An 18,359-nucleotide genomic window follows, 5' to 3' on the forward strand; every position below is an offset into this window, starting at 1 on the left:
TTCTCTACTTTGCCCGAAGATGCTGTATAGGCTGGGGTGACCCTCCATTTGGGAATTTTGAGGGACTTTCTGCATCTCCAAAACCGCTGTGTGACAGTACTCAGACCAGTGTCCTCATGCAGGGAAGGGCAGCAGGGGGAAGAGGCTCGTGTCCAGAGGGAGGGGTATGTCATCACATATGAAGTAAATCTCATTCTACCAGTTTTGCCTCCCTGCCCCAAATGGACAACTAAACTGATTTCCAAAGCTTCCATTTAGGGTAGGGAGAATAGGAGCCATAGACTGGGCACCTGGGTGCTCTTGAAACAGTCATGTGACTGCTCAAATCTCAGCTGCTCATCTGTAGACTGTGGTGGCTGTTATACCCATTGACCTTACCTCCTGGGGACATTAGGAGGTGCAGGCAGAGAAATGATGCCCACGTGCTTTGGAATCTGAGAAGTGGAGTTGTTTAAAACCTCTGACACCATAAGATACAAAGGGCTGCAGCAGGGGTCAGCTCACTCCTCGCCCCGGCAAACAGCAGTTCCATTTCATCCTAGACATTCCAAAGGTGCTGGAATAACAGGCTGTTCTTCAGGAAGGTCATTCGATAGCTGTGGCCCTGCCTGGCCCCGCTGGCTCTTCCCATAAGAAAACAAACAGGAAGGCAAGTTGGCAGTAAACAGAATGGGACCAGGGGCCAACAGGCAGACTCAGAGGGTGCTGTTGAGCCAGATGTGGAAGTGTTACTCTAGGCAACAGATAACCCAGCTGAGCAGCCCAGTCAACGAGTCCCCTAGAGAGGTCACCGGGAGGCCAGGGGCTGTGGCTTTGCCTCACAGTGGGCTCAGAGAGCATTTCCTCCTCTCTGCCAGATGCCAGGTGACAGCATGGCTCACGTGTGGGTTTGTGTCTACCTTGGCCTTGTCCCTGGAGCCTGGAGCTCTCAGGTCAACCCCAGGCAGCTTGGTTAAACAACTTCTTTTCCAGCTGGGAGCGAGGCATGCCCCAGCCTGGCCCCGTGGTCCCAGCTCCCAGACAGCTGGTCTTCCAGCTGGAGCATGCAAAGGTGCCAGAGCGGCAGAACCACTCAAGAAACTGATTTTAAAGGGAGGCTTGGAGGTTATGTGTATCTCATTTGTACCCCCACCCCCACCCCACAAGCTGTTCCCTGTAGCCAAACATCTCAGCTCAGGGGAGTGCAAAGCTGATAAAAATAGATTTTAGCCAGACTGGCAGAAATGGGAGGAGGGGACAGAGACTTAGCGCACCCCTCCTTCCTGAGAAATCAGCACAGGCCATGTGCTCTACCCTGGTTGAGGGGCAGGTGCTCCTTACCATCTCCCATCTCCAAAACCGCTGTGTGACAGTACTCAGACCAGTGTCCTCATGCAGGGAAGGGCAGCAGGGGGAAGAGGCTCGTGTCCGGAGGGAGGGGTATGTCATCACTTAATAGAGGATGAGAGCTTGGTTGTCAGGAATAATAATAGTGATCATGGTAATAATAGTAGTAATAGCTAACATTTAGTGAGCGCTGGCTATAATGTTAGGTACTGCTATATTTACTATTTAATTTACTCCTCCTAGCACAAGTATAACAGTTATGGTGTCATAGTCAGTTTGGTTTACCATAAAAAGATACTGTAGACTGTGGGATGGGGGTCGAGGGCTTATACACTTAGTTCTCGAGTTTGGAGGGTGCCAGCATAGTCAGGTTCTGGTGAGCATCCTCCTCTGGATTGTGGACTGCTGACTTTTCATTGTGTCCTCACACGGTGGAAAGAGTGAGACAGCTCTCTGAGGTCCTTTAGAGAAAGGCATTTTTCTCATTCACAAGGGCTCCACCCTCATAACAAAATCACGCCCCAAAGTCCCCACCTCCTCATACCTTCACACTGGGGGTTAGAATTTCAACAGATGAATTTGAGGGGAAACAAACATTCGGCCTATTGCATTTTGTCAGCTCCATTTCCCAGATGAGAAACCAAAGCTGAAAGAGAGTGAGTCTCGGCCTGAAGCTGCCCAGCTGGTCTGCAGCAATTGCCAGGATCCAAACGCAGGTCCGTCCAACAGTAAAGCTCACAGGCCTAGCCATGGGGCTGTGTGGGAAGTGGACCTGCCTGTGGGGCTTCTGCATCCAAGTCATGCAAAAGAGAAGTTGACCAGCCAGGGACTCTGGGGAACAAGGGCACAGGGATTGACAGGTGCTGGTGGCTCAGACAGGTATTCAGTACCTGAGAGGGTGCCCTCGAGAAATAGCCTGGGGTATGATCCTAGCAGATGTGCCTCACACCCCGGGAGTCTGGGGAGTTGGGGAAGGCTAGGCAGGGGGTGCCTGTTGGGAGGGTGAAATGGGTGATCCAGCAAGCAGGTGGCCGGCCCGGGGAAAGGTTCCAATGCAGTGACTCCCAGCCGTCCATTCAAGGGCTCTTCTGAAGGCTTCAGGGGCTTCTACAGATTTAGAACCCAGGTCTGCCCAGTGAGTGTTTCTGGGGAAGGGGCATGGGAGTTGGTTTTATACAAGCTCCTTGGATGATCCTGACTCAGATGCTCCAGGGACCACATTGCCAGAAGCTCTAGGCAGGAGAAGTGATGAGAGCAGGGCAGGCCCCAGGGTCAGAGACAATGGGGCTGTAAGAGGGGCAGTTAAGCCTGAGCTCAGGCAGCAGGAGGTGAGGTGGGGGCTGGCCACCAGGGCAGACACTGGCTGCCAAGAAGAGACTCTAGCTGAGTGGAGTGAAGGCTTCAGGTTCCTCCATGTAGGGCAGGTGGGGCAGAAGTTAGGATTCAGGCTTAAAGCAGTGGGAATGGGAGGAATCTTCTCATTTCCCTGCTTACAACTTTATAGGGACTTCCCGCACCCTTACAATAAGTGTAAACTCCTTCCGTGGCTATCAAGGCTGCATGGTGGAGCCCTTGGCCATTTGACCTCAGCCCTCCAGCTTCCCCGTTCTTATTAGGCTCCATCCACATTGCTCTTCTTACCTCTGAGCCTCCGAACATTCTGCTCCTTTTGCCCTGATGGGTTTCCTCCCTAGTGTGATGGTGTTTTCTAGGGGAGCTTCCTCAGACTTTGGACCCCTCTCTGAGATGGACACCCTCCCCCTCTACCTCCACAATTATTTTCTGTCTCAGTCACTTGCTGCTTTCTTGCAGGGTTCTCATCAATATTTGTAATGTTTTGCCCCCACTGCTCCCAATAGAGTATGCTCTGTGAGGTTGGGAACACGTCAGTCTCGTTTACCTGTGTATCCAAGTACCTGCCACTTGGTTGGCACCTGACTGGTGGGAGGATGTGGGGAAACTGCAAGGCTTCAGGAAACTGTCTTTGGAAATTTTCTGAAACATTTTCTTTTACACCAACAGTGATAGGAAAGCAGGGAAAATCCACATCACCTCTGGTTTTGTTGTCCAGGTCTGAAAAAGATGATGGGGTGGGGAAGAGGGGTAAGTTCTCTGTCTTGCTGAAAAAGGTAAAATAAATAAATACAACAACAATTGACAGGTTATCCTTCCTCAAGGCTTTGCTTCAAATGCCACCTCCTCCAGGAATGCCTCCCTGATCACCACCTGCATTAGCCAGTTGGGCATGGTGGCTCCCTCCTCTGAATTTGTGCTCCCCCTTTGATGTGTCTTCTGTGGTGCTTCTCACACACTGCCTGGATTGTGCCGGTTGTGCGTGTATGCTTACGTGTTATATATGTGTCTTGATTCATCAGGATGCTTTTGATTGCAAATGACAGAAACTTGACTCAACTAGCTTAACCCATGAGAAATTTACCAACTCATGTAGCTAGGAAGAAAGAGGTGGTGTTAGCATCAGAGGAGCTGGATGGATCTGGGGCAACTCTCATGAGAGCCTCTCTCTCTCTTTTTCTACCTCTTCTTTTCCCCATTCCCCATCACTTCACCTCCTGGCTTTTCTCATTGTCTTCCATCCAACAGTTCTCTATGTGGTAGGGAATATGACCACTGCCCAGCTCCGGGCTTATCACATCACTGGTCACTATCCATGGCAGATGATCCTCTCTCCCAGTCCTCATAGCAGATCTCATGGAAGTTTCCCAAGTGGCCCTGCTTGCTCATATGCCCAGCCTTTTGACCAATCACTCTGAATGAGGAGGGGGATTGATGAGGCCTTGTTACGGGTTCATCCTCTTAGTCAGGGCACAGACCACTGTGATTGGCCACCTCACTAGAATCATAATTAGAGAGAGGGAGGAGTAGTTGCCAAAAGAAAGGAACACGAGAAAGGGGTGCTGGGCAGATAAACATCATAGAAATTTACTCACTTATCTTATAGCGGCTTCTATTTTTAAAGTGTCTACGTGTTAGACTTGGTGTAAGACCTTTTCCATAAGCTGTTTCTAATCCCTTTAATTGCCAGTGAAGGTGGGTGAGTTAGGCTGTTCTTCTGTTGCTATAAGGCAAGCTTGTCCAACCCATGGCCCATGGATGGCTTTGAATGCAGCCTGACACAAATTCGTAAACGTTCTGGGCAGTTTTATTTTTTATTTTTTTGGCTCATCAGCTATTGCTAGTGTTTGTGTGTTTTATGTGTGGCCCAAGACAATTCTTCCAATGTGGCCCAGGGAAGCCAAAAGACTAGACACCCCTGTTATAAAGAAATGTCTGAGACTGGGTAATTTATAAAGGGAAGAGGGCCAGGTACAGTGGCTCAGGCCTGTAATGCCAGCACTTCGGGAGGCCAAGGCAGGAGGATTGAGTCCAGAGGTTCACCACCAGCCTGGCTAACATGGCAAGACCCTATATCTACAAAAAAAATACAAAAAGTAGCCAGGCATGGTGGTGCTCACCTATAGTCCCAGCTACTTGGGAGGCTAGGGTGGGAGGATGGCTTGAGCCCAGGAGATCAATTTGCAGGGAGCTATGATTGTGCCACTGCACTGCAGCCTGGGTGACAGGGTGAGACCCTATCTCAAATAAATAAATAAATAAATAAATAAATAAATAAATAAATAAAAGAGGTTTAACTGGCTCACGGTTCTGTAGGCTTTATAGGAAGTGTGGCGCCAGCATCTGCTCAGCCTGTGGGGAGGTCTCAGGAAGCCTTTACTTATGGTGGGAGGGGAAGTCAGAGCAGGTCCATCATATGGCAGGAGCAGGAGCAAGAGTTGGAGGAGGTGCCACACACACACACACACACACACCAGATCTTGAGAACTCAATCACTATCATGAGGACAGCATGAAAGGATGAAAGGGATGGTGCCAAACTATTCATGAGCAATCTACCCCCTATCCAGATACCTCCCACCAGTTCTTACCTCCAACACTGGGGACTGCATTTTGACATGAGATTTCACAGGCACATATACTCAAACTAAATTAGTGAGTATTATGCATCATATTTGTAAAGGGGAGGAAAACAAGTTCAGAGAGGCTAACTTGCCCAAGCCACATAGCTAGTAAGTGGCTAGTCTAAGATTCAAACATGGGTGTGTTTATCTCCAAGGCCCAAGCTTGGGTGTGTTTATCTCTAAGGCTCAAGCTTGTCCCACCACACTGTCATTCCTGGGGACGGAGATGATCTATTACTAGAAGTAAACAGATGGATAATCTTACATATTCTTACCTGGGAATTGTATCAGTCAGGATGGGCTTGGTTAAGATACAGTAACAAACAGCCCCCAATCTCAGTGGCTTAAAAACCATAGTTTTCTTTCTTACTTAGTCGACATGTCCATGATAGGTCAATAAGAGTGCTGTGCTCATCATAGTAGCTCAGGGAGCTGGGCTGCAGGAAGAGCCATGACTTGTAATGTTGTCAGTCACTGTGCCAGAGGGAAGAGGAGCTCTGGAGGGCCCAGAACCTTCTGCTCACAACTCACTGGACATAAGTAGCCACCCAAACATAATCCACCACAGGGGCCCCAAAAAGTGCAAATCTGCCATGAACCCAGAAGGAGGAAAACCAGAAAAATTTAGAGAACAACACTAATAAACTTTTAAAACCCATTTTGTATTTTTTTGTGGTATATAATAGAGTGATTTTTAAATGTAATTATTTCATTTTAGATCAGTATATTATGATCAATTATATTTTAAGGTATATTTTAATCACTCTTTAATTATAACCATAATGTATAAAGATGAATTTGAGCATTTTCCTCACTGAGGAGGTGATATAAGTGCTATTTAATTTAATCATGCAAAAAAGTGATTTGCTGACAAATTTTAATTTGATATATTATATGTTTCGTTTGAGGACCAAATGTATTTTAAAATGCATGTTGTAATTGTAAGTTGCAGCATAACAATGTTTTTAGGACCTCATATTTGAACTTAATGGAAATTTTGTATTTCAAAAAATCAAGTTTTTTTTTTTTTTAAATGTAAAGGATTTTCTCCTATTGGATATTGAGATTAAGGGTATGAAACCGCTATTTTTTGGTTTTGTTTTGTTTTGTTTTGAGACAGAGTCTTACTGTGTCCCAGGCTGGAGTGCAGTGGCATGTTCTCGGCTCACTGCAACCTCTGCCTCCTGGGTTCAAGTGATTCTTGTGCCTCAGCTTCCTGAATAGCTGGGATTGCAGGCATGCACCACCACACCCAACTAATTTTTGTATTTTTAGTAGAGATGGGGTTTCACCATGTTGGCCAGGCTGGTCTTGAACTCCTGACCTCAGGCGATCTGCCCATCGTGGCCTCCCTAAGTGTTGGGATTACAGGCATGAACCACCTTGCCAGGTCAGAAACTGCTATTTGTTAGCACTTCTTAAAAATACACTACAGGAATGGATCATCTTTATTCTTAATAAATAAAAATGTCAACTTGGCCATAATTGCCAGTGTGTTTTCTCTTTTTAGCATTGGTTTATGGAGTACTAGAACAATTTTTAGAATTATTCTATTTTTTATGTTCCTCATTAACTTGATAGTGTATTTCCATCTCAGTGTTCCTTATGCTTCTTGTCTTAAACCAATGGTCCATCCATCCTGGGTGTAAATTAAACTGAGTATGACTAAACATAAAAAGAACTTAATGCTGCATGATAGCGAAACCCGCCAGGATGGTTAGTGGTGTTCGGCTGAGTGCTGAGCCAACGGGCTAGAGACTGAGTCACAGCCAAACTGATCTCTATTCCCAGGGAAGTTGTGCTCTCCGGGCATGCTTTCGGAGCACTCACGCCCTTCCATTTAGAAAAATAACTACTGTATTATTGATTTAGAAAATAAATGGAAACATACTATCATTGCCTTGAAGCACGCAGATGCTTGCAATATCTTCAGGAGTCCTTGAGGATCACAAATAGCACACTGGGAAATGTTTCACAACGCCAGCTTCCACCAACTGTAGGCACCTGGGGGCACATCTGAACTCAGCCATCTCTGCAGGTGACAGCCTCATGGTGCCCAGCCCAGTGGGTTTTGCATAGGCTTAGATGCTTGCTATTTGTAGATTGTAGCAGATATTGCGTGATATTTGGAAGGGCAAAGAAAAAAAGGAGGGAAAGACCGACTACTTCCTCTTGAGTACATTTGCTTCCCAGTTTACAAGGGGGTTGACTGCACTGCCCAGGTCTGGATCATGTCTACACAGCCCAAGGAATGAGAGATGGTGGTTGGCAGGATGCAGCCAGGGCTGGAAAGAGATGCAGAGATTCCCCAGGAATCAGTGTGTGAACTCTCCCGCCGTGTCCTCCCCCTGCCATGAAGAGCCGAGATAATGAAGAAAGAACAAGTTCAGAGCAGGGCAGAGAAGCGATCCAGGAGACATGACTTACGGGAGGAGAGTTTAATTGGTTTAGCCTAAAAAGCCCATTATGCTCTCTGGTGGACACGGTAATGCTATAAATATCCACAAGGTGACAACAAGGGAGAGAGGATGGAATCCGTCTCACTGATAGACTGTTAAGACGCGCGGCGCAGGGGGAGGCAGGACCTGCTGGGGGCTTGAGCCCATTTCAGGGGCTTGGAGATGTTTTTACAGTCAGAATCCTTTGTTCTAATGAAAGCATACATGGAACTCTGTTACATGAAACAGATGGATAACTAAGCTTCTCTAGCGGAAGTGAAGGTCATTCTCTGCCCCAACTCCTGCAGATACCTCACCTCACCCTCCCCTGCCCCCAAGTCCCCCGGCATCTCCTCTAGGCTTAGCTGGAAAACCTCTAGGTGAGCTACTCAGAGGCCCCCAGCTCTGACAGTCCTTGCTGGGGAGTGACCGTGTCTAAGCAGGAGATGAGGGTGGGGCACCCAAAAACACAGGCTGTGGGGATGCAGCTTAAAGCAGGGCCCCTGGATGGAAAGGGGTTTTGGCTGGGATGAGATCCTGGGAGTGGTGAGACAGTACCCATCAAGCCTCGGGAAGGACCGAGCTTGTTAGATCACAAGTCGTATCTCACTGGCAGCTGCAGTCTTGGGAGCAGGCATTGGCGATGGATTGTGAGCAAGCGCATGCCTGTGGGGTCTTTCACATGGTCGGGAGGGGAGCTCAGCTTTCAGGGAGCATCCCAGAGTGTGCAGACGAGAGGGTGTTAGGGAGAAGGAAGCAGGGTGACGAGCACGCGAGTCCCGGACCCAGAGTGTGGAAGCTGAGCTCTGATCCCTGCTCTCTGTAAATCTGCCATGTGACCTTGGGTTGTTTGGCTCTCAATTTCCTGATCTGAAACACAAGGTTGGATAAAAAGAGGGAGTGGGATGGAGGCATAAACTGCAGCCGCCCATTCCCAGCCCTCTTCCGCCCTCTTATGGCCACCCCTGAACCAGCCTTTGCTAAGAGGCTTCCCAGAGACTCCAGGGCCTGAGAGCCCAGCCTGGGAAAACTCGGCTTGGCAGTGACCCTAGCAAGGGCATCCCAGGCCCCGGCTCCTGGATGAGAGAGACAGAATCAAATCTGCCCTGGGGGAGGGGAACTGGGAGAGCTCCTTTTCCAAGGGACCACACTTGGGGGCCACCCTTGAACCTCTTTCTAACAAGGAACAAAGACAGCTCCACGAATGACTCACCTGCTCAGAAACACAGCTCTCTGCTGTCTGGAAATCACAAAAAGGCACCGAGTGATGGGGTGCCCTTCTATGCTCTGGTTCCCTCCCAGTTTCTTTCCTCCCAATTTCCCTCCTCATCTTCTACACCTCTATTTAGCCCTCAGGACGTGACAGTTCCTAGATCTCGGCTGGATGCCTCCCTTTATCCGAAATGCTGGTTGCAGCCTCCAGCACTCCCCCCTAACAGGGAACAGGTACTCACTCTCTCCTCCCTATGAGACACGATTAACACTGACATGCAATTTTTTAATGTGAATATCAACCACAAAGCAGGCCAGGCACAGTGGCTCATGCCTGTAATCCCAGTACTTCGGGAGGCTGAGGTGGGAGGATTGCTTGAGCCCAGGAGTTCAAGACCAGCCTGGGCAAAATAGCGAGACCACATCTCAGAAAAAAAAGATAACCAGCCACAGAGCCTACTACTCACACCTGTAATTCCTCAATAGGAGCCATGGTGCACCTGGCCTTTTGTTCTTGGGTTTTCATCACTGTACAATGTTTTTTTCCTGCTGCTTCATAATCCTGATGATAGTAATTTAGCAGCTGCATGATTCATCATTGTACAGACTGGTGGCTGTCAGTCTGAGTCTAGGGGCTGTCCAGGTGATGGCATCCAACTGCTGCATTGACCCCAGGAACTCTGCATTTACCTTTCTCCCAGCGTCATTGTCTTGTTATAATACACTGGGGGTTTCAGGAAAGATTTTATTTGGAAAAAAAATCTGTGATTTAAAACACTTAAAAATCATGGAGCTAGATTAACAAATCTGCACATAACCAAATGCATAACAAATATGCACATAACCAAATGCATCATTTCAAAGAATGGTTGTGCCCATGCAGACTTTCCCTCTTTTAAAAGTGTCTTGTTGGCATTTTTTTTTCTCCCTTGCCTGGCATTGTCCTTCTCTGGAGAATGCGTTTGCCTCGTCCCTTCAATTAGAACAGGACTCCTGAGAGTCAGGGGCTGGGTCTTGTTCATCTCAAGGCCTGGCAAGGTGCCTCACACACCATACACGCCCCCCTGTGGAACTGAATATGAAGGTGGCTCCACGGGGGAACTGGGACGTGCCTATGTTGGATGGACAAGACATTCCTGTTCAGAACTTCTCAGCACACTAGGGAATGGCAGCGGTTCTCCAAGAAAGTTTTTGTTGTCAGGGTAGGGCCAAGACCACCTCTTTTGCCAGGCTCCGGGGGCACTCAGAGAGTCGTTGCCCTGGCAGGGGTTTTGTCAGGAGCACCAGGTGAAACAGACCATGCTGGGCTCCCTCCGGGGCTCAGGACAGGCCTCGGCCTCGGCATTCATCACTGGAGCCTTTCCCACATCCTCCGCTGCACACTTGCTGGTCTGCATCCATCACTCATCTGAATGTCCTGCTGGTGAGGCACCTAGCTGGGAGAGAAGTGTCTCTGGGCTCTGCTTGGAGGAATAGCCCTTGGCCTATCTCCTGTGCTGTGACCCCCCATGCCTGCCCTCAAGTCATGTCCCCAGAAGGAAACTGCCAGTCAGTCCCCAGCAAGGGGGAATAGTGAATCAGAACACAAAGAGGCTTTTGGCTGGGTACGGTGGCTCATGCCTTCCCAGCACTTTTGGAGGCTAAGGCAGGCGGATCACTTGAGGTCAAGAGTTCGAGACCAGCATGGCCAGCGTGGTGAAACCCTGTCTCTACTAAAAATACAAAAATAGCCAGGCATGGTGGCAGGTACCTGTAATCCCAGCTACTCGGGAGGCTGAGGCAGGAGAATCGCTTGAACCCAGGAAGTGGAGGTTGCAGTGAGCCAAGATCGTGCCACTGCACTCCAGCCTGATAAAAAGAGGCTTTAGTGAGCCAGCCCACACCCTTATTTATTGATAACCTAACAGGGCACAGGCTGGCTCACGGCAGGGCCTAGGGTTCCCGGTTCCTTCGTCAGCATCACAGTGTTAGGTGTGGCTCTTGACGCCTCTTCCTTGCATCTCTCACTGGACAGGAAACAGGAGAAAAACACCGTGGCCTAGAACTTGGGAGACCTGGTTTTTGGAGATCCCCATCTGGGTGCTTGGGAACAGCACCCGAGCCCTCTTTCTGCCTTAGTTTATTCAACTACAAAACAAGCAAGTTGGACTAGCAGGTCTCCAACAGGGCACCCAGGTGTGGCATCTTGTGGTTTACACGTGGGGAGTGGGATTGGGAGGGGATTCCATTTCCTTGACTGTGGCCCCAGGAAAATGTCCTAAGTCGGGGAGTACCATGTGAGTGATTATCCAACCCGGGACACTTCTGAGTAAAAGGGAGTTTTGTTTATAAATACCTAGGGACAACAGGTGGAAACCAGACAAACTGGTACATTTGGGTGCCTGGGTGATGGGGTGTAGGTTAAGCCACAAGCACCCACACAGCTCACCTCCCAAGAACCCTGTAGGTTGCTTGCTCACAGCAAGCAAGATTAGTAATGCCTAAGACTAGACCTGTTTCTCCCTCTTCCCACTTGTGGCATGGCTGATGCTGCAAGATCCATACCAGAGAGATGAGCCTGCTCCTCCTGGGGAGTCCATGGTGCACATCAGATGCCCTGGGCACATCACTGGGCTTCTTCTAAGAAATGTCTTCTATGACAGCTTCTCTCTGAATGGCAGAACCTAAAGTCTTTTCATTGCCCTCGAGCTCATTTCATCTTTATGGCATTCTCAGCAGGAAGGCATCACGATTCCCATTGTACAGGCGGGAAAATTGACGCTCAGAGACATTAGCTTGTCCCAGATCCCATGGCTATGAGTGGCCAAGTCGGGCCCCGGCCCAGGTGTGTGGCCTGCTCCTCTGGCCCTCTGCAGTCCGCCACACCCTGCTGGCCATGAGCTGCGGCTACACAGCGCAGGCGTAAGTGCTTAGAACGGGAAGCAGAGTTTGGTGATGGGGTTATAAATGATTTGCTAAAACCTCAGGCTAAGTGGTTTTGACTAAGTGCAAATGCCTTCCCTCAAGTAGAGGACCTCTGTAAGCTGGGCTTGCTCAGCCAGGAATTCACCTTGGGATTCTGAAGATATGTATAGCCTCACCGTTTGTGGATTTCACATTTATGAGCCCTTCCTTGGCACTTGTAATAACTGTCCGTTAAAAGTTTGCATTTTTCCCCTCTGCAAGGGCCCCTCTCCAGCCTTTTGGGTTGAACTTGTCTCTACCTTGTTCAGGATTTTGGAACTACAACAAGGGAAGGAATTACTAGTGAGGAAGCACTTACTATTTGCAGGATCCATCACTTCTGTTCACTAGTTAAATCCTCAGTGTGAGCCTAGGAAGTAATCGAACTTATTTTCAGGTGTGAAAACAGAGTCTGTGATTTGGCTGAGTCACTCTAGGGAAGGGAAAAGCTGGTTCTTAAACCCCTGAGGAGCAGATTGCTTTTCCCTTCCCTCTAAGGGTGAGGGCCACCAATCCCAGGGAGTAATTCTCAGAAGCCAGTGATGTCCTAGACAGGACTTTAAGCTACATTTAATTGAGGCCAAGGTGGAAGCTGTTCCAAGAACTCAGGGACACTTGGGAGCATTAAAATCTGTTTCCAGAATTCCAAGGACAAAGACCTTGGAAAGCTGCTGACAAATGCCCATTAAAGGGCCTGTAGAATTCAATTAAATCCAATGAACTTTTATGACTGCCTCCTATAAGCCAGGTGCTGTGCCAAGTGCTTTGGGGAAACAAAGGGGAAGAGGCAGGTCCCTACCTTTATGGAACTCCCTGGACGGCGACACTGGCATTTCTGGCCTCACCACACAGCAGCCCCATGCCACCGAGATGGAAGAACAGAGAACCCTCTAGCAGGGGCCGTCAAACATGTTTGTGAAGCATTGAGTTCTGGAACCTTCTCCTGTAGCCCATCCACATTGGCATTTTCAAAGGCTTGAGAAGGAAGGACATTTGTTTAACTTTCTTTAGAGTTTCCTGAACTTATCTGACAATGGATCCCCCTCCTCCTATGTCCTCTTGTGCCTGGTGGAGGATTTACTAACATCCTCAGAATATTCCATGGAACACGTTTTGGGATACAGCAACCTTGGGGAAGCTCCATGGTGGGCCCGGGAGGCTAATGGACATGTTCTCTTCTTTTAGAATAAATCGTTTGGGGATGTCACTACTTCTCGCTCTTTGCTCTCTTGGACAGAAGGTGCATCTGCGGAGGATTGGGTTTAGCTTTGGCAGCTTACTTGAAAGGGCATCTTTCAAAATTGGAGATTACTCAGGCTTTTCAGCCTTTTCGCTAAAGGGATCCCTTGCGTCAGCATACGAGTGTTTGGGGCACACGAACATGGCCACAGCTTTCATAACATATGCAAGAGCACAATTTCCAGCAGGGGATTGATGCAGCCTAAATTTTAACAGAGAAAACACACTGGAAAACAACATGGGGAGGGGCCGTTTGGCCTCTAGCTTGTGGGCTTTGGTCAACAGGGCTCCACTTTCATCCCCACTGAGGTCACCCGGCCCCACTGGCTGGACTCCAGGCATTTATTTGCAGGATGAAAATGGATGGGCAGCTGTTGACAGCATCACAACATCCAAGCCTTGGCCTCGTGTGTCTGTGGCCTCTTCTTGGAGGTGACACGTTGACAAAGCTGTTTATCCAGCACAGCCAATGCAAGGAAGTAACTTAGATCCCCAAGGCTGTGGCAAAATTAAATGCCTTCATGGGTGTGGTGACATTTTTCCTTGGTTGAGAAATAGCCTGGCACCATGACTAGGGCACGTTCTCCAGTGTCATGCAGGCTTGGCCCTGCCTGGGGCCCGTTGTGTAATCTTTCTGAGCCTTGGGCTTTTCTGTTAAACAAGGATAATTCCTACCTTGGAATGTCCAGTTCTGGATGAATTTAGAGGCCCCCTGGGGTCTACCTTTAGGATTAGATTGTCAAGTCAATGTGAAAATGCTTTATAAACTGTAAAACTCTGTACAAATGGAGAAGACTGCAGTCAAACTTTACTGAGTACTCACTGTTTGCTGGGGTCTGTTCTCATATAATGAGTTACACACATTATCTCACCGAAGACTCACAATAACCCTATGAGGTCGGATACTGTGATTCTCCCCATCTGACAAACGAGAAAACTGAGACTCAGAGAGGTTGAGTAACTTGTCTAAGGTTACACGTGATGGAACCGGATTTCCTCCCAGGTCTGTTTCCTTGCAGAGCCCCAGACCTCAGTTCCGTAATCTTTGCTGGAGAAGAAGTATTCTCCTGTTGGGGGCTGGCCGGGAGAGAGGGGAGTCTGAACATTCTGAGGGAGGCGCAGGATTCTAGAGGCTCCGAGTCTTTCCTGGAATCTTTTATGTCAGGTACCCCCAGAGAGAGGAGCAGCCTTCTCACCCTGGCCTCTGCAGGTAAGAGTCCGTCCCTTTCTCCTGGTGATGAGGTGGGAGCATGATGAAGGCACTGCTTCTGCTGTTGCTGTGATGTTACTGGTAACATGGACAGTTATGGAACCTTTTATCTTGCTTCATCCTCACAACAACAATCAGGGAGTGACAGCACAACACCCCACTTCATAGTTGGGGAGACTGAGGCATAGAGAAAACTTGTGCCTGGTAAGCTCCAGAGCTGAGACCCAAACCCCAATGCTGGCTCTCAAGCCTGAACTTCACATCCTCGGAATGTCGGGGTTTCAGATCCTCTGGAAGGCCCCAAGGGGAAGCATCTCCTGTGGTCCAGTTCCCAGGCCAGGCCTGGAGAGAAAGAGGTGGGCCCTCCACATATTTCCATCTTACCAAACTTTACAATTGAGGTACGTCCGACTGTGCTGATTTCACAGATGAGCAAAGGAAGGCTTAGAGAGCTTACAGAGATGTGTCTGAGGCCACCCAGCTAGGAAGGAGTACCAGTCTGCTGGGCTCCAAAGCCCACCTTTGCCCCTCTACCTCTCAGACACCCTTAGGAACATTTCTGTTCTCTGAGACTCTCACCCAAGCACACTGTGTGCTTCTCAATTGGGCACCCATGGGACCAGGACTCTCAGCATATTTACTTTAGGCCTCTTTCTCAGCAGCTCAGACCCAAAGGCAGGTGGTAAGAAGAGAGGGTGGAACATGGTAATGAGGGGAACCAAATCACCCATCTTACCCCTGTGATGGCCATGCCCCTAAGAGTCTCTGCAGATAACTTTGGCCGCTGGATGGACATTTCCCTGTTCAGAAACTATCACCTGCTCTTCTCCTCCCAGAATCACATGCTCCTCATACAGCACAGAAGGCACCAGGACCAGGAACTTACAGGAAAACTCAGGTCACGAGATCTGAGGCACGGTTGCAAGATCCAGGCACAGAGTCACTGTGCTGGGAAGTGCTGATGGCGGGAGGGGTGTCTGCACAGGCTGAGCTGAGGGAAGCAGGGATAAGGCATTCATTTATTTACTTCTTCCTTTCACTATGCTTTATTAAACACCTACTGTGTGCCAGGCACCATGGTGAGTGCTGGGATTAAGAACAGAGGTTTTGGAGCTCATTGGACTGAATTCAAATTCCAGCTCCATCCCTGGGCAAGTCACTTAACCTCACTGTTCGTCAGTATCCTCAGCTCCAAAATGGACACAGTGGCAGCACCCCACTCACTGAGCTGCGGTGAGGATTAGATGAGGTTATGTAGATTAAGTACTTAGAGCAGTGCGTGGCACATAGTAAGAGCTGAATAAATGGCGGCTATTAGCGCTATTATTATCTCTGTCCTTGGGAGTTCACAGTCTGGTGAGGCACAGGCATTAAAAGAAACAGATAATTTCCTAATGACTTGGGCCAGGAAGTGAGTTACACTGAGTAATGAGTGTCAGGATTTCCTGCCTCCCTGCTCTCTGTGAAATGCACTGAGGTCACATTCTGTGCTTTGTTTCAGGATAGGGTCTGACTGGAAGTACTCCCTCCGCCCTGGGTGCTAGGGGGCTGGGGTCTAGAAAAGGGGTCCTTGCCATCTTCCCTCGTTTGGTTTCACCTTCTGAAAGGAGAGAAAAACTGTTGGGATTGGAAAGAGTAACCAAGGCTCCTTACAATTCTGCACTGCAGACAAGAGACAATGAGATGGAAAATCCAAATGGCCAAATGAATATATAAGAGCAGGACGTTTAACAGTTTTGATGACAAGCAGTACATGAAATGATAATCCCCTGGCAGGTGACAAGCACTTTGGAAACAACAGAGCAGAAAGGGATTAGTGGGGTGAAGTTAGGGACCCTTGCTCCCTGGTCTGGTGGAACGCCTCTAGGGGAAGGGGAGCCACGTCCACTTTCTAGACTTTGCGGCGAGTTTCGTCACCTGAAAGGATCACCCAGAGGCCGACTATTCTCAAGCGTCACTGCTTTTATTACACTCATGATCTTAAGGACAATATTTGCCCAGGGGCAGAGGGAACTAGACTTTCCAGGGGCCCCAGAAAGACTCAGTTTTAATCAAAATGGCGACCACCTTCCTCTCACATCCTAACTGTAGAACACACACATTTTATTTTGTTCTTTTGTATTGTGAACTTTGCACCCAAAAGATCATCTCCGAGGAGCTATCTTTAAAGAGATTTCTTTTTTAATTGATGTCTCAACTTAGAGTCAATCACAGTCTGGATGGAAAATTCTCCTTCCAGGAGGTCAGGTGGGCTGATCTTAGGATGAGATAGTACTGAAGCTAAACGTGCCTCTGAGGTTTGCCTGCTGGTGGGGCCAATCCCTGGGGCGGCTACTGACAGAGTTCAGGCAGGTTCTAGGCCTCACGATTATATTAAGCCAAGACTCTGGGCAAGAGCCAGACTGAGGAAAACGGACCTCCAGAGGAGGGATAGACGGGTGAACCAGCGACATCCCAGGTAATGAGACTTCCCATTTGGAGTGATCTTGTCTTGGTGGGTATAATAGTGGCCCCCAAAAGATATGTCCACGCCTTAACCCCTGGGACCTGTGAACGTGACCTTATTTGAAAAATGGTTTCTGCAGATGTGATCAAATTAAGTATCCTGAGATGAGACAATCCTGGATTATCTGGGTAGGCTCTAAATCCTTACGAGAGATAGAAGAGAAGGGGCCATGTGGAGACATAGGCAGAGCTGGAGGGAGGCAGCCACGAGCCAACGGGTGCTTGGAGCCATGAGGAGCTGGAGGAGGCGAGGAAGGAGTCTTCCCTAGAGCCTTTGGAAGGAGGGCAGCCTTGCTGACACCTTGATTTGGACCCTGTGTTACTGATTTTGGACTTATGGCCTCCACAATTGTGATAGAATAAATTCTGCTGTTTTCAGACTCCACGTCTGTGGTCATTTGTTGTGGCAGCTGTCCGAAATGGATCCAGTGGAGACAGAACTAAGTGATGAAAACATTCATCGAAGAGCTGAGCCCATGAAGACCGTGGCTCAAAACAGGCAGGAGGCCCGGGGTGGGTTGCTGAATGAAGAGATGAAGAGGGGTCCAGAGCCTCTCATCCTCATCCTCGGCCAGCATAAGCTCAGGCCAAAGATGAGCTCAACCTGAAGTACCTGGGTGAGCACCATCCCGGGTGACGTGGGTGGTCATGGCGCCTCTCTCTTTGATTCTTGCTTTTCCAACCTTCCCATTATGCCCACTGGCTTGCCGTGGTTACAAGGGAAGAGATCTGCTCAGGTAATTTAAGAATGCGTGAGCACATGGGGCCCAGGCACATCATCTCAGCAGCAGCCCAAGTCACACTGGAATCTGGTACTTCAACCAGATGCCGGTGACTGCTGGGCTCAGGACAGTGCTGGTGACTGCCCTTAGCCCTGGCGTACTTCTCACACAGAGTCCTACATCTGGGGAGCTGGAAGGGGCTTTCTGAACTCTCACGGACTGGATTCCTACACACAATGGCTCAGTCTTCTCACGAGACCCTATCCTTAGTTTTTGATACATGCTGCTCCTCCACTGCTGGGCAGACTTAGGAGCCCACCGCATGAATGAACAAGCAGCAAGCAGATGCTAAGAGAAACTTTGCACGCAGCCAATCTCAGCTTGGCAGCTTATTATTTTTTTTTCTAGAACACGTGTGTTTGTGGTTGTGATATTATATTGCACACATTAATATAGTCATATTTTCTGTTAGTAAAATTGTTCCTGGCTCATATAATGGGATTAAATATATCAGTATTTCATGGTGTTCCGCAAAAAGCACCATAACTTCCAGGTGCTCAGCCACATGGGCAAGTTTGAGAACCACTGATCTATAATAAAGGGCAAAATCATTGAACACATAAGTAAGCAGGAGGTCTGAAAGAAATCATTTGTCACCAATCCATCAGCATTCTGGGAGGTGGTAATTGTCCATGTGTACAGGCAACCTGATAAATGAAAGTTATTTTAAATTTTCAAGAAGTATTTGATTATACTTTGCATCTAATAGAACTGATATGAAACACTGA

At 48.6% G+C, this 18,359-nt stretch overlaps 1 long non-coding RNA gene across 2 annotated transcripts in view; it reads left to right on the forward strand.

The window, feature by feature from the left end:
* Nucleotides 1-14,166: 14,166 nt before the first annotated feature.
* Nucleotides 14,167-18,359, forward strand: part of LOC114670018 (uncharacterized) — a 54,514-nt gene continuing 50,321 nt past the window's right edge. Inside the window, exon 1 of one of the 2 annotated variants that reach the window (XR_013398232.1) lies at nt 14,167-14,344. This is a non-coding gene — a long non-coding RNA (uncharacterized LOC114670018). The remainder of the gene's footprint in view (nt 14,345-18,359) is intronic. The other variant, XR_013398231.1, reaches the window with a different exon arrangement.

The sequence above is a fragment of the Macaca mulatta genome, chromosome 9 (assembly GCF_049350105.2).
Source record: "Macaca mulatta isolate MMU2019108-1 chromosome 9, T2T-MMU8v2.0, whole genome shotgun sequence".
Lineage (NCBI taxonomy): Eukaryota > Metazoa > Chordata > Mammalia > Primates > Cercopithecidae > Macaca > Macaca mulatta.